The sequence below is a fragment of the Manis javanica genome, chromosome 7 (genome assembly GCF_040802235.1).
Source record: "Manis javanica isolate MJ-LG chromosome 7, MJ_LKY, whole genome shotgun sequence".
NCBI classification, from domain to species: domain Eukaryota; kingdom Metazoa; phylum Chordata; class Mammalia; order Pholidota; family Manidae; genus Manis; species Manis javanica.
Genome location: NC_133162.1, coordinates 66,630,452 through 66,646,467, shown reverse-complemented (window position 1 = coordinate 66,646,467; position 16,016 = coordinate 66,630,452). Strand labels below are relative to the sequence as shown.

The 16,016-nt window shown below is 36.7% G+C and overlaps 1 long non-coding RNA gene and 1 pseudogene across 1 annotated transcript; one reads left to right on the top strand and one right to left on the bottom strand.

Annotated features, from left to right (window-relative positions):
- Positions 1–913: 913 nt before the first annotated feature.
- On the bottom strand, positions 914–13,814 carry LOC140850580 (uncharacterized). Its single transcript, XR_012133520.1, has 3 exons — positions 13,648–13,814; positions 13,141–13,277; positions 914–1,074 (listed from the first exon to the last, which is right to left on the bottom strand). It is a non-coding gene; the product is annotated as an uncharacterized lncRNA (long non-coding RNA).
- Positions 13,815–13,998: 184 nt separating this feature from the next.
- Positions 13,999–15,239, top strand: LOC108402117 (ras-related protein R-Ras2 pseudogene; annotated as a pseudogene).
- The last annotated feature ends 777 nt before the right edge of the window (positions 15,240–16,016 follow it).

The following is a 16,016-nucleotide window of genomic DNA, read 5'->3' as shown; positions in this document are numbered from 1 at the left end:
GAGGATAACCAAGCCAAATTACTACTTGATGAAGAAATAGATAAGCACCAAAGGAAATGGAAAAAATATAAAACCTAGAAAAGAATGCATTCCAAAGAGGAATAAAAGGGCCTTAAAGGCGGTAAAGAAAAGAGATAAAGAATTGGGAGACTAGAAAGACTATTATAATTATAAAGTTTTCTGAACCCAGGAAAAGAAAGAAACAAATTAAAAGAGCAAAATATTTGTACGAGAACACAAGTAAAAGCAAAGCAGTTGAAAAAATAAAGCCATGTAGGCTATTGATAGAGGAAAGGGAGCAGCTCAGGGGAATGACAGGTGCCAAGAACAAGTAAAGGGGCTACAAACAAAGGATGCACAGCCATTAGGACATTAATAATAGACCTCTGTGTGCCATGCCCACTTCTAAACAATGTATCTGTAATCATTCATTTAATCAGATGAGGAAATTAATGCTTTATTCCCATTTTATAGAGGACAGTGAAGCACAGACAGTATTGATATCCTGTCCAAGGTCCTACATCCAGAAAGTGAGAGAGCTTTGATGGAACCCAGGAAGCTTGACTGTAGCTATTGTTCTCCTAACATTGTGCTGTGATGCCTCATGCAGGTCAGAAAAATTTAACTTTAAATACACAAAACAGAACATGACGGGGAGATGTGGGTGAGAAAAGGAAACATGAAAGAGACTAAGAAAAGACATGCAAGGTGGAAAGAACAGAAGAAAAATAATGCTAAGAAAAACAGGAAAGAAAACAGAAGATAGATAAATGATGAGGAAGGAGAAGACTGACACAGGAAATACAATGGAAAAAATGGGGAAAATGTGATGCTGAGCATCAAAGGCAAGTTCTTCAAAAGAGCCTGTCTCTGTCATTCCGTGTAGGAGCTGAGGCAGAAATGACTCACCTGAACTGGACGCCTCTCTCCTAGTGCAGGTGGAAGTAATGACAGCTAGTGCTGGTGAGGAAATACTAGCTCCACAGTTATGGGGCAAACGAGCGTTGTCAGGTCCCACTGAGATGTGGTTATGATGTTACCTACATGGGACGTGACAGGCTGGAGGGTGAGTCTCTGAAGTGTTAAAAAGAGAAACAAATTATTTTTGCTACAGCAAATTAATCCACTAATGACCAATTGAGACAATTACATGCAGGAGTGAGATAATCCTCTAAGGATACAAACTTTTCCACAAATTAACTTGTGTATTAACAGAAAATCAAGGATATGTAACAGGAATGGAAATCAAGCACTGGGAATTTTAACTCTACTCTGGTGCACCAGTAAATTAATTAGTAAGTTTTGGCAATATGAACCTCATAGAATACAATGCAATGTTTTAAATTGATTTAAGACAACAGTACAAATACGAAGACAAATGACATATTAGGGTTAAAAACAAAACAACATAAAGTAGTTCCTAAAGTCTTATTTAAATATTGGCTGCAGTTATTTAAGAGAATATATATCCAAGTTATTAGAGGCCAAGGAAATGTGTAATCTTTCTGATTGTAGATGATTGACCAATTTTTTCACTTTCTTCAATGACAGTCTCTCTCATTTTTAAATATTGTCTCTTAAATCAAAAATAATAATAGGAAGAAATAGTGTTCTTGTCAAACTTCTTCTGCCAAGGAAAATACTATTTTCCTCTGTGATTCATGATACTTTCTAAATTACATGAGTATCAGTGCCTTGGGTTACATACCATAAAATCAATAAGGAAGTTAAAATGGGAAATAAAATAGTATCTTTATAAAGTAAGTTAATAAAAATATCTTCAGCCATGAGACACAGTTTACTGGCATTACACTTCCTTTCAAAACAAAAGCAGAAAACATGGGAAATAAGTCACCATCTCTGATAGAAGGAAGAATGTTAATTCACTTTTACTGATACTCAATTCTAAGAAAAATTATTATGTAAGAATTCACACAAGAGGTGTGAAAAACATTTCAAATATGCCTACTCTGAAGGCTTTATGGTGAATGATTGTGGATGATAGCACACATCACTGAATTTCTACGTCCGATTTTTTTCAGTGTTACCGCATATAAGCTACTATTCAAAGGCTAGGATTTGTTCATCTTTATATTTATGGACTATTGTATTTGCAGCCATATAGTTACATCTAGCAATGTGCTAGTAAGCAAGCTATCTGAAGTAAAAAGTACTCATTTGGAGTGTTTGCCTTTTCCATTTTTTTTAAGCTAAAAAAGGTTTAACAATCAGATTGCAAAATTCCTGAATATATGCTCAAGAGCCACTATGAGCCAACTTCCCAGAACACTAGCGCTTTAAAAGACAGTATCATGAATTTCCAACTTTTTTTTCCCTTTCTAAATTCATGGAAAAGTACTTGTGGTGCAGATGATATGCCAGTCACTTTAATGTCAAAAAATGTACACAATTATTGAATGTTCAAGCACATTAAAAAAACCTTCAGCTGGCAAAAAAGCATGGTCTTAATCTATGAGAATGGAGGTTTCTTCCAAGCTAAGTCTATGCTACTCATATGCATGATAACTCTAAAAATATGAAATGGCTTTTGTTAACTTGAGAAAAATAATGTGTTATATGCTGGCTACTTCTTCTCACTAGTTACTACAAATTGTGTGACTTCAACAGCGCTATTAAACTAAATACTCCTCCCTCTGAAATTAAACTAACCTGACTGTAGAGGGAATTACCACAATGGGTCAAGACCCCATCCTCCTTGCAAAAAATATTGAGATACTCTACAATTGCTCTCTTACAACACTAAACTATGTTTTCTACCTTTATCTTGCATCTACCTACCACTTCAGCACTTTATTAAAAATAAAAATAATAATAATAATAAAGGGAGAAATGTGGGATCCACATATAAATCAAGTATAAAAATCAAACGAATATACATATTTGACATTTGACCTGATTGTTTATAGTTTATAATGCGTGATCAAAACCAAAAGTTTCTGTGATGACTGCCCTTGTACTGTTCACCATGTAAGAACTTATTCACTATATAAGAATTTGTTCACCATGTAAGAACTTGTTCGTTATGCTTCAGAAGACAGGAGACTGACGAGAATTAGGCTTGAGATGGATTAATGATTGTGCATTGAACGTTGACTCCCCTATACAGAATTTTATTGTTGTTAACAACCATTTGATCAATAAATATGAGAGATGCCCTCTCAAAAAAAAAACAAAACAATTCTATCATCCAGGAAATTCCAAGGGATTTTGGATCTCTGTATCAGGACGAGGGGGCAGAGACCAATATATGTATTTTTTTTTATTTTACATTATCCAAACCAGCTGTCCCAGCACCATTTACTGAAAAAATATATTTTCCCACTGAATTTTCTTGGAAGCCTTGTCAAAAACCACTTTCCCATAAAGTGACAGTTAATTTCTGGACTTGCAATTCTAATCTGTTGGTCTATATTTCTATTCTTATGCCAGTACTACAATGTCTTGATTACTGTCACTTTGTAGTATGTTCTGAAACTAGGAAGTATGAGTGCTTCAAATTTTTGTTCTTTTTCAAGATTGTTTTAGCTATTTGAGTTCCCTTACAATTCCATATTAATTTTAGAATTAGCCTGTCCATTTCTATAAAAAAGCTACCTGAGATTTTGATATGGAGTGTGTTTCAACTCTAGATTGATTTCAGGAGTACTACTATCTTAATAATATTAAACCTTCCAGTCTACAAACATGAATATCTTTCTATGTACTTATTCTTTATTTTTTTAACAATGTTTTATAATTTTCAGCATATTAGTTTTGTACTTCTTTGGTTAAATTTATCCTAAGTATTTGTTCTTATTGATGCTATTGTAAGTGGAACTGTTCTCTTAATTTCATTTTTGGGTTGTTCAATGCTAATGTCTGATATAAAAGTGAATTTTGTAAACTGAAAAAAAAAAATATTGAGATACTGAGACCCCACAACCTAATCTCATATACTTTTAACACAGCTCTGTTTATGTAATGTACACCCAAGTTTTACATCTCAGAGACTGAGAAGGCTAAAAAACATCTTTGATATTTTGATCCATTTACCACATCCTCCCAAAATGTTTTAATCAATTAATGTCCTAATGTTTCAGGTTCTCGCTCTCTCTATATATGCTATAGCAATCCAGGCATATTTAAAGAAGGAAGAACAATCCCAAATGAATAGTCTAATGTCACAATTATCAAAAATGGAAAAAGAAGAACAAATGAGGCCTAAAGTCAGCAGAAGGAGGGACATAATAAAGATCAGAGAAGAAATAAACAAAATTGAGGAGAATAAAACAATAGAAAAAATCAATGAAACCAAGAGCTGGTTCTTTGAGAAAATAAACAAAATAGATAAGTCCCTAGCCAGACTTATTAAGAGAAAAAGAGAATCAACACACATCAACAGAATCAGAAACGAGAAAGGAAAAATCGTGACGGACCCCACAGAAATACAAAGAATTATTAGAGAATACTATGAAAACCTATATGCTAACAAGCTGGAAAACCTAGGAGAAATGGACAACTTCCTAGAGAAATACAACCTTCCAAGACTGGCCAAGGCAGAAACACAAAATCTAAACAAACCAATTACCAGCAATGAAATTGAAGTAATCAAAAAACCACCCAAGAACAAAACCAGATGTATTTACCTCAGAATTTTATCAGACATACAGAGAAGACATAATACCCATTCTCCTTAAAGTGTTCCAAAAAATAGAAGAGGAGGGAATACTCCCAAACTCATTCTATGAAGCCAACATCACCCTAATACCAAAACCAGGCAAAGACCCTACCAAAAAAGAAAACTACAAACCAATATCCCTGATGAACATAGATGCAAAAATACTCAACAAAATATTAGCAAACCGAATTCAAAAGTACATCAAAAGGATCATTCACCATGACTAAGTGGGATTCATCCCAGGGATGCAAGGATGGTACAACATCCGAAAATCCATCAACATCATCCACCACACAAATAAAAAGATGGACAAAAACCACATGATCATCTCTATAAATGCTGAAAAAGCATTTGACAAAATTCAACATCCGTTCATGATAAAAACTCTCAACAAAATGGGTATAGAGGGCAAGTACCTCAACATAATAAAGGCCATATATTATAAACCCACAGCTAACATCATACTGAACAGTGAGAGGCTGAAAGCTTTTCCTCTGAGATCGGAAAGAAGACAGGGATGCCCACTCTCCCCACTGTTATTCAAGGTGCTACTGGAGGTCCTAGCCACAGCAGTTAGACAAAACAAAGAAATTCAAGGAATCCAGATAGGTAAAGAAGAAGTCAAACTGTCCCTATTTGCAGATGACATGATATTGTACATAAAAAACCCTAAAGACTCCACTCCAAAACTACTAGAATTAATATCGGAATTCAGCAAAGTTGCAGGATACAAAATCAACACACAGAAATCTGTGGCTTTCTATACACTAACAATGAACTAATAGAAAGAGAAATCAGGAAAACAGTTCCATTCACAATAGCATCAAAAAGAATAAAATACCTAGGAATAAACCTAACCAAAGAAGTGAAAGACCTATACCCTGAAAACTAAAGACACTCTTAAGAGAAATTAAAGAGGACCCTAACAAATGGAAACTCATCCCATGCTCCTGGCTAGGAAGAATTAATATCGTCAAAATGGCCATCCTGCCCAAAGCAATATACAGATTTGATGCAATCCCTATCAAACTACCAACAGCATTCTTCAATGAACTGGAACAAATAGTTCAAAAATTCATATAGAAACACCAAAGACTCCAAATAGCTAAAGCAATCCTGAGAAGGAAGAATGAAGTGGGGGGATCTCATTCCCCAACTTCAAGATCTACTACAAAGCCACAGTAATCAAGATAATTTGTTACTGGCACAAGAACAGAGCCACAGACCAATGGAACAGAATAGAGACTCCAAACATTAACCCAAATATATATGGTCAACTAATATTCGATAAAGGGGCCATGGACATACAATGGGGAAATGACAGTCTCTTCAACAGATGGTGCTGGCAAAACTGGACAGCTACATGTAAGAGAATGAAACTGGATCACTGTCTAACCCCATACACAAAAGGAAATTCGAAATGGATCAAAGACCTGAATGTAAGTCATGAAACCATAAAACTCTTAGAAAAAAACATAGGCAAAAATCTCTTAGACATAAATATGAGTGACCTCTTCTTGAACATATCTCCCTGGGCAAGGGAAACAAAAGCAAAAATGAACAAGTGGGGCTATATCAAACTTAAAAAGCTTCTGTAGAGCAGAGGACACCATCAATAGAACAAAAGGGTTTCCTACAGTATGGGAGAATATATTCATAAATGACAGATCCAATAAAGGGTTGACATCCAAAATATATTAAGAGCTCACACACTTCTACAAACAAAAAGCAAATAATCCAATTAAAAAATGGGCAGAGGAGCTGAATAGACAGTTCTCTAAAGAAGAAATTCAGATGGCCAACAGACACATGTAAAGGTGTTCCACATCGCTTGTCACCAGAGAAATGCAAATTAAAACCACAATGAGATGTCACCTCACACCAGTAAGGATTGCCATCATCGAAAAGACAAACAACAACAAATGTTGGTGAGGTTGTGGAGAAAGGGGAACCCTCCTACACTGTTAGTGGGAATGTAAATTAGTTCAACCATTGTGGAAAGCAGTATGGAGGGTCCTCAAAATGCTCAAAATAGAAATACCATTTGACCCAGGAATTCCACTTCTAAGAATTTACCAAGAATGCAGCACTCCAGTTTGAAAAAGACAGATGCACCCCTATGTTTATTGCTGCACTATTTACAATAGCCAAGAGGTGGAAGCAACCTAAATGTCCATCAGTAGATGAATGGATAAAGAAGATGTGGTACATGTACACAATGGAATATTACTGAGCCATAAGAAAAAAACAGAGCCTACCATTTGCAGCAACATTGGATGCACCTAGAAGGTATAGGATGGACCTAGAAGGTATTATGCTCAGCGAAATAAGCCAGGCAGAGAAAGACAAGTACCAAATGATTTCATTCCTATCTGGAGTATAAGAACAAAGGAAAACTGAAGGAACAAAGCAGCAGCAGAAGCACAGAACCCAAGAATGGACTGATAGCTACCAAAGGGAAAGGGACTCGGGAGGATGGGTGGGAAGGGAGGGATAAGGGAGGGGAAAAAGACAGGGGGAATTATGATTAGCATGAAAAGTGGGGGGGTGCATGGGGAGGGCTGTGCAACTCGGAGAAGACAAGTAGTGATTTTACAGCATCTTACTACGCTGATGGACAGTGACTGTGAAGGTGTATGTGGGGCTACCTGGTGAAGGGGGGAGCCTAGTAAACATAATGTTCTTCATGTAATTGTAGATTAATGATATGAGAAAACAAACAAACAAATAAATAAATAACATACTATTTTTAAAAAATCAACACAACTAAGAGGAGGGTTTTTTTGGTTAAAGATGAACAAAATTGACAATATAGATTAACTAAGTAAAAAAAATTGAAAACTCAAACTACTTAAAATCAGAACCGTAAGAGTTATTAAAACTGATGCTACAGATAAAAAGCTTTATGAGATACTACTTTGAACAATTATGCACAAATTGAATATCCTAGAAGATATGAATAAATTCCTAGAAGCAGACACCTACCAAGACTGAATCATGAAGAAATAAAAGGCTTGAATGGACTGATAACTAAAAAAAATGAAATCAGTAAACAAAGCCTTCCAACAAAGAAAACAGAGACTTCACTGGAGAATTCTACCAAACAATCAGTAAGAATTAATGCTAATCCTCCTCAAACTCTTCCAAACATTGAAGAGGAGGACAAACTTTCAAACTTATTTTATGAGATGTGCATTACCCTGATACCAAAGCCCAACAGACACTATGAGAAAATAAAAGTGCAACCAACATCCTTGATGAGTATTGATGAAACAATCCTCAACAAAATACCAGCAACCCAAATTCATCTCACTAAAAAAGTATACATCATGACCAAGTGAGATTTGTTCCTGGAATGCAAGGATGGTTTGCCATATTAAAATCAATCATTTTTACATCACATCAAGATGACAAAAGAAGAAAAACACATGATCATCTCAACTGATACAGAAAAATCATTTGACAAAATTTCACACTCTTTTTTAATAAAAGCACCCTACAGACTAGGAACAAAAAGGAGATGACCTTACATTAAGAAATCAATCTGTAATGACTGGAAACATCATTGTTTTTCAAATGCCCAATTACAAAAACAAATCACAATGCGTACAAATAAAGGGAAAACAGCCCATTTGGTAGGGGTTGGGCAGGTAGGAGAAAGTGCCAGGAATTGTCCCTGAAGAAACACAGGCAGTGGAAATACTAGACAAAGATTTTAAAGGAATGGTCCTAAAATGCTCAAAGAGCTAAAGAAAAACAAACTAAAGAAAATCAGAAAAATAACATGTAAAAATGAGAATATTAACAGAGAAATTATTTTTTTAAAAAAGAAGAAAGAAGGAGAGAGAGTGGAAAGAAGGAAGGAAGGAAGGAAGGAAGGAAGGAAGGAAGGAAGGAAGGAAGGAAGGAAGGAAGGAAGGAAGGAAGGAAGGAAGGAAGGAAGGAAAGGAAGGAAAAGCGAGTGAAACAAATTCTGAAACTGAGAACTACTATAATTGAATTGAAAAACTGAATAGAGGAATTCAACAGCAGACTGAATAGGCACAAGGATTAATGAACTTAAAACAGGTAATTTGAAGTTATTGAGTCTGGGGAGCAAAAAGAAAAAAGGTTGAATAAAAGTCATCAGAGACAAAAGGACTTTGGGGCACCATTAAGCAAACTAACATATATATTAGGGAAGTCCCAGAAGGACAAAAGAGAGAAAGGGACAGGGAGTTTATATGAAAAAATAAAGGTTGAAACTTCCCAAATTTGAGGAAATACGTGGATCTACAAATCCAAGAAGCACTACAAACTACAATAGGATTAAACCAAAACAAGACCCAAAAAGAGACACATTAAAATCAAACTTTCAAAAGCAAAGAAAAAGCAAATATTGAAGCAGGAAAAGAAAAGCAACTTATCACATAAGATCCTCAAAAAAATTACCAGTGGATATCTCAGCAGAACCCTTACTGTCCAGAAGATAGGGGGATAATATATATATAAAGTATTGGGAAAATAAACACTGTCAATCAGGAATTCTATATCCAACAAAGCTATCTTCCAAAAATGAGGAAGAAATCAGACATTCCAAGCAAACAGAAACTGAGGAACTCATTACCACTAAACTTGCCCTACAAGAAATATTGAAGGGAGGCCTTCAAGTAGAAATAATACAACATGAGGCACTAACTTGAACCTGTATGAAAACAGAAAATATAAAGATACCCTATAAGAATAAGTACATGGACAAATATAAAATAAATAAAAATTGTTGTAATTTTGATTTGCAACACCATTTTAAATTTCATATAGGATTTAAGACAAGAGCTTTAAAAATAATCTGAAACCTATACTATTGAGTACACAATATATAAAGATGTACTTTGTCATATTAATAGCATAACGTTAGGGGGCTGAGTTGTAAGGAACTAGAGCTTCAGGGAAAGAGAGACGAATAGAAAGAGCACAGGATTTTTTAGGGCAATGAAAACCCACTATATGATAACTTAAAGATGACTTATGACATTACACATTTGTCTAAACCCATAGAATGTACAACACAAAGAGTGAACAATAATGTAAATTATGGACTTTGGGTGATTATGATGTGCCAAGTTAGGGTCTTCATCTGTAACAAATGTTCCCTGGTGGGGGTGATTGATAATGGGTGGGGCTAGGAAAGTGTGGTTTCAGGCAGTATAAGGGAAATCTCTATACCTTCCCCTCAATTTAGCTGTGAACCTAAACCTCCCTAAAAAATGTCTTAATATACACACACATACCAAAAAAAAAAGAAAAGTAGAGCTTTTGTGTGTGATTGAAATTAGGTTATTACTAAAATTGCTGAAAAAATATTTTTTAAATTAAAGAAGACACAAATAATGGAAAGACAGACTGTGTTTCTGAAGTGGAAGACAATATTGTTAAGACATCAAGAGAGACCTACACTCTGAAAACTAATAGGGATTGATGAAAGAAATTGAAGATAACATAAATAAATCCATGCTCATGGATAGGTAGAATTAATATTGTTAAAATGGTCATACTATGGAGGTCCTAGCCACAGCAATCAGACAACACAAAGAAATAAAAGGCATCCAGATAGGTAAGGAAGAAGTCAAACTGTCACTGTTTGCAGATGACATGATATTGTGCATAAAAAACCCTAAAGAGTCCACTCCAAAACTACTAGAACTAATATCTGAATTCAGCAAAGTTGCAGGATACAAAACTAATACACAGAAATTTGTTGCATTCCTATACATCAACAATGATCTACCAGAAAGAGAAACCAGGAAAACAATTTCATTCACAATTGCATCAAAAAGAATAAAACACCTAAGAATAAACCTAGCCAAGGAAGTGAAAGACCTATACCATGAAAACTACAAGACATTCCTAAGAGAAGTTAGAGGATACTAATAAATGGAAATTCATCCCATGCTCTTGGGAAGGAAGAATTAATATTGTTAAAATGGCCATCCTGCCTAAAGCAATCTACAGATTGAATGCAATTCCTATCAAAATACCAACAGCATTCTTCAACCAACTAGAACAAATAGTTCTAAAAGTCATATGGAACCACAAAAGACCCCGAATAGCCAAAGCAATCCTGAGAAGGAAGAGTAAAGCAGGGGGGATCTCGCTTCCCAACTTCAAGCTCTACTACAAAGCCACAGTAATCAAGACAATATAGTACTAGCACAAGAACAGAGCCACAGACCAATGGAACAGATGAGAGAGTCCAAGCCAAGTGGAGAAAGACAAGTATCAAATGATTTCACTCATCTGTGGAGTATAAGTACAAAGCAAAAACTGAAGGAACAAAACAGCAGCAGACTCGCAGAACCCAAGAATGGACTAACAGTTACCAAAGGGAAAGGGACTGGGGAGGATGGGTGGGAAGGGAGGGATAAGGGGGAAAGGGGGCATTATGATTAGCACACATAATATAGCGGGGGGCACGGGGAAGGTAGTAAAGCACAAAGACAAGTAGTGACTCTATAGCATCTTACTATGCTGATGGACAGTGACTGTAATGGGGTATGTGGTGGGGGCTTGATAATGGGAGGTATCTAGTAACCACAATGTTGTTCATGTAAGTGTATAGTAATGACACCCCCCAAAAATGTAATATTACCCAAAGCAATCTACAGATGCAATTCAATCCCTATCAAAATACCAATCGCATTTTGCACAGAACTTGAGCAATAAATTCTGAAATTTGTATGGAACCACAAAATACCCCAAATAGCCAAACAATCTTGAGAAAGAATAACAAAGTTAGAGGCATCACATTCTCTGATTTCAAATCACACTATAGAACTACAATATTAGTTTTGAAACAAAATAGAAAGCTCAGAAATAAACCCAGACTTATATGGACTATTAATAAATGAGAAAAGAGGCAAAAATATGCAATGAGGAAAAGACAGCCTCCTCAACAAATGGTGGTAAGAGAACCACACAGCTATGTGTGTAAGAACAAAACTGATCACTGTCATATACCATACACAAAAATCAACTTGAAATGAACTGAAGGCCTAAATATAATACCTGAAACCATAAAACTCCTGAAAGAAAATAGAGGTAGTAAAGTCTTGAACTTCAGCATTAGTAATTGTTTTCTGGATATGTCTCCCCAGTCAAGGCAAACAAAAGCAAAAATCAATAAGTGGGACTACATCAAACTAAAAACCTTCTGCACAACAAAGGAAACCATCAACAAAACAAAAAAGCAACATATGGAATGGGAGAATATATTGGCAAGTGATATTTCTGATAAGAGGTTGATATCCAAAATACATAAACAACTCATACAACGCAACACACAAAAAAACCTAAATAATCCATTTAAAGAATGGGCAAAGGTACTGAATAGACATTTTTCCAAAAAAGACATACAGATGGCCAACAGACACATGAGAAGATGCATGGTATCACTAATCATCAAGGAACCGCAAATCAAAACCAAAGTGAGATATTATCTCACACCAGTCAGAATGGCAAGGATCAAAAAAAAAGAAAGAATGAATGAATGAAAGAAATAACAAGACTTGGCAAAGATATAGAGAAAAGAGAGCCCTTGTACACTGTTGGTGGAAATGTAAATTGGTGCAACAACTATGATAAGCAGTATAGAGGTTTCTCAAAAAACTGAAAATAGGAATACCATACAACCCAGTAATTCTACTTCTGGGAATTTACCCAAGGAAAACAAAAACATTAATTTGAAAAAACATATGCATCCTTATATTTACTGCAGCATTATTTACAATAGCTAAGATACAGAAGCAACCAAATGTCCATTAATAGATGAATGGCTAAAGAAGTGGTACATATATACAATGGAGTATTACTCAGCCAAAAAAAGAGAATGCAGTCTTGCCATTTGCAATAACATGGATGGACCTAGAGGGTATTATGCTAAGTGAAATAAGCCAGAGAAAGACGAGTACCATATGATTTCACTTATATATGGAATCTAAAAAATAAAGTAAATGAACAAAGAAACAAAACAGAAATACTCATGACAATTTAAGAAATACAGAGAGAATAGACTGGTGGTAATGATAGGGGAGGGTGAATGGGTGAATGGGTGAAATAGTTGAAGGGGATAAAGAGGTACAAATTCCAAATATAAAATACATTAGTCATGGAGATGAAGGTACAGTATGGAGAATATAGTCAATAATATTGTACTATCTTCATATGTTGATGGATGGTAACTACACATACTGTGGTGAACGTTTAGTAATGTATATAATCATCAAATCACTCAGTTGTATACCTGAAACCAATATATTATATATCAAATTTATCTCAATTAAAAAAAGATACACACTAAAGATAAGAATATCTGACAAGAAATTAAAATAAAAATAAATGTAAATTAAAAACAACATTTCTCCACCAGCATCTCAGAAGGCATAGCACTGCCATATGGGAAAAATTGTGTGCCACAGACACCTTACCTAAATTCTGAATTCCGGAATGCCTGTTTGTCTAGCCACTTATTCCCTGGTAATACCAGGAAATAAATTCTTCTCAAAGGTTTGAACAAAGATACTGGTTTGTGATTGAATGATGGAGGTCTGCTTTCATGTGGCTTCTTTTGGTAAGCATTGCAAAGGAAAACAGGAGAAGAAAAGAAGGCTTTTAGACCATCTTTCACATTTAACCTCAAACAGAAATTTCAAATATCATCTAACAATCTGTACTCCCTTTGCTTCCCTAGGGAAACACCATCAATCAGTCCTTGCCCTTGGATAAGACTCCTGATGTGACAGAAGAGCCGGACACTGCACTGCTTAGGTACAGCAGAAACAGAATGTCCAAAACCTTTCTCCCTAAGAACGTGCCTCTCCTAGAAGAGTGGGGGGATATTTTTATCTCTGACATTAGGCCACTCAAACATTATTATGAGTTCCTACCCTGAGCATCCTTTACAGAAAATTTGGACACAATATGCAGTTGCTTACCCTCTCAAGATTTGTTGCTGAATGCATTTGGACTGGTGAGTTCTAACCTCCAGTCTTAAGCTGAGGCTTATCCTGTCCTTGGGTTTGATGTTCTCCTAAGGAGCATTCAGATCTCAGTCGTTTCTGTCTCATCTGTGGTTTTCAAAACAAATCTAAGTGGGAAAAGATGTGAGACATCAGCCTATGTCACTCTGAATATCAGTTCGATTGAACATAACTGGTTTGGCATTAGCTGGTGGAGTGTATTATTCATAGACATAGACGATGTATTATTCTAGGAATGATGTTATTGCCTCATATATTAGCATGAAATTCAGGTCAGCACTCAACTGCACTCACATCAGCGTGTCTATGGTCATTCCCATGGTGTCCAAAGTAAATTTCCTTGATTCGACACTCTTAGGTCTCCCAAAGGAAATCCCCACCCAACTCCTCCCCACCCAACTGCCAGCCAAATAGGTGTTCCCAACGTGAAGCACTTTTCACTACCGGGGTTTGAGTAATCCTGCCTCCCCTACTCAGAACAGATGTATGAAAAGGTAAAAGATTTCTTCTCAGGGCGCTGCGGAGACGTGGGAGGGGCGCGCCCCCGGACCCTGCGGCCCTTGGCCCTGCGGTCATCACGCTCCTCGGCGACTCCGGCGGGATCCGCCCAGCCCGCAAGCCGCGCTGCCGCAAGGACCGGGCCTCCGGCCGTCTCCCGGAACCCGGGACCCCCGCCCGCAGCGCGCCGGCCGCACGCGTCCCCGGAGCCGGGCCCGGGACGGGCTCGGCGGCGCCCCCAAGGCTGCGGCCGCCTGGCGGACGGCTCCGAACAGAAGCACCGGCTCCGGTGGCCGGCGGCGGCGGCGGCGGGGCAAGTCGGCGCCCGCCGTCCAGTTTCTCGAGGCCTGTGCTGTCACGGATTGCGATCCAACCATTGAGGACTCTGCGCAAAGCAGTGCGTGGCTGATGACAGGGCAGCCGGCTAGGTTCTGGGGATCCTGCAGGACGAGGAGGGTTTGGAGCCGGGAGAGAACAGTGTATGGGAACGGGCGAGGGTTTCCTGTTGGTCTTCTCGGTCACAGATACAGGCAGTTTTGAAGAAATCTCTAAGTTTCAAAGACATTTTCTCAGAGTAAAGGATCGTGAGGAGCTTCCAATGATTTTCATGGTAATAAAGCAAATCTGGATCATTAAAGACACATAACACAGGAGGAACGACAGGAGTTAGCGTGACAATTAAGGGTAACACACATGGAGGCGTCAACAAAGATTAGGATAAATGTAGATCAAACTTTCCAGGAAGTCTCCCGGGTTATAAGGAAATTTGAAGAGCAGGAATGTCCTCCTTCACCAGAACCAACGAGGAAGGAAAAAGATAAGAAAGGCTGTCTTTGTGTCATTTTTCAAAGAACCCGTTGAATTTTAGCTACTAACTACCAGAAAAGGCCCTCCTCTTCTCCTTCTCTCCCTACAGTTTACATCACGTTGGTACCTTTCTAGCCTTAGACAAACGGCCACCGTGGTAGCCTTAGACCAAGAAGCTGGCTAATCCTCTCTGTGAAGCTAATCCTATGTTCATTTCAAGACAGATTTAAAGGAAACACTAAGGCTGCTTCAGAGATTATCTGATTCCTTGAAAATATGCATACAAGACAAATTATTTTTAAAGAGCTTATTACATTTTAAACCGATGAATCAGTTTTGGAACCTAAGCTGTTTGCCAAGCTGAAGTCACAGTTTGTGAAATAACTTAGCTTCTGGAATCATATTGCCTATTGTTACTCTAAATAGAAACATACGGAGTTTTTTAAAAATATGTGAGTTTTGCCCTATCTCTGAAAATTTTGATGTCAACTTCAGTTAACCTTAAATACACTGAATTGAACCTGCAAAAGTGAGGTATCTCAGACTTTTCCTGATGCCCTAGCCTTTGTTTTCCAGTGACCAAAATACCAGAATGCCTTTTATTTATCGATTAAAAACTGCATAGAAACCTTTATTATTACTCCTACTCTCAAAGATGATAATATTTCATATGGCCAAATATTTGGACTCATTCTGGGCTTAGGTATTTCAACGTTTTTGGTTTTTAATTTAAGATTTTTCATAGCCATGTTGAGAGTAAAAATAAATAATTTCTGTCTTCCTTTTCAAGTATTTATGGATAACAGATTCAAAACAAAATTAAAACTTTTTGTTGGTAATGTAAAATATGGGATAGATCTTTCCAGGGTCACAGATGATTAATGTTTTTTGCTATATACTTTTATACATTATATTTTTATCAAACCAGTTAAGTATTTTTATATGTTTGTAAGCAAATATGTTTTCACAGCATATCTTGTGTATATGTAAAGATAAGTACTTAATTCTCACTGTTTACT